The sequence below is a fragment of the Schistocerca piceifrons genome, chromosome 1 (assembly GCF_021461385.2).
Source record: "Schistocerca piceifrons isolate TAMUIC-IGC-003096 chromosome 1, iqSchPice1.1, whole genome shotgun sequence".
In the NCBI taxonomy this organism is placed as follows: Eukaryota; Metazoa; Arthropoda; class Insecta; order Orthoptera; family Acrididae; genus Schistocerca; species Schistocerca piceifrons.
In genome coordinates, this window is record NC_060138.1 from 358290588 (window position 1) to 358292005 (window position 1418).

Genomic DNA, 1418 nt, shown 5'->3' on the forward strand with positions numbered 1-1418 from the left:
ACTTGCCTTACACTTGGCTATTTTAATTTCAGATCTGTATTTTCTTTACAGGTTTTTGTAAGTTTCTTAATCTACTGGTCCCCTTTTGACCTTATTGTGACAAGTAATTACCAACAGCCCTAGTTTTTGCAATTAACGTGGAAACCACTTCTGTAAGGCTGAGTGGTTAGGTTTCCTGACTTTTTTGATTTTTGTTTTTTAACCAGTGGACAGCATGTATGGAAGATTTCAGAAATGATTTTGAGGAATGTGCTGAAGGCTTCACCAACATTTCTGGAATGTATAACAGTAATCCAATCTACAGACTTAAGTTATTCTCTATACTTGCTATTATTTCTATCTGTAAATAGTCTCACACACTGAGTTTCTTCCTGGTCTTCTTTTGATTTTTCAGTAATTAGTTTCACCCATATACCTCTATGGTCTGGCAGGTAATCGACATTAAATAACCCTAGCTCAAAATCACATTTGTATACATTTGTCATTAGATTGTCAAGACAGAAGAAATGCTTTGTAGGACTTTCATTAGCACAAAAGAGATTATGGGATCTTAACATATTTACTAAATTAACATTTCTGGCTGTCATTTTCCTAATATCTATGTTTAGATCCCAAAAATTAAAATTTTATATTTAGCATACTTTTGTATACTTATTGCAAGTTTTTCTAAACATTCTATAAATTTTTCTACATTACTTTCATGAGTGTGATATAAAGATACAGTTATGAGCTGTATACTAAGTATAATCAAAGCAGCTGCTTCAAAACCACCTTTAATATATAACACACTTACTTTAAGAACAGAAAACTTTAAGTCTAGATCATTGCTAACATAGATGGATGAACCCCCATAAGATTCACTCGGTCTGCAGTAGAATGTAGCTGATTTGAAACCGGATGGTACATACAATTTTAAATCTTCTTCCTTTAACCAATGCCGGCCGAAGTGGCAATGCGATTCTAGGCGCTGCAGTCTGGAACCGCAAGACCGCTACAGTCGCAGGTTCGAATCCTGCCTCAGGCATGGATGTGTGTGATGTCCTTAGGTTAGTTAGGTTTAACTAGTTCTAAGTTCTAGGGGACTAATGACCTCAGAAGTTGTGTCCCATAGTGCTCAGAGCCATTTTTTTGGACCTTTAACCAATGTTTGTTTACATATAAAATCCTTTTTTTGTTAGTTTTTAATAGTATACCAAGCTCATCAGCTTTATTTTTCAGAGACCTGACATTTAAGTGCATAAATAAGATAGAGTTTTTGTCACAGGAGGGGAGGAGTACAGTTTTTTGTGGCAATGGAGAATATTTAATTGTTTTTCCAGCCCTGGAATCTGTGTTAGGTGGTGGTTGGACTTCCTTGGAATAATCCATAAAAAAGCTTCATTTCTCTTTGGTAATTTTTGGGTCTATTTGAAACACCG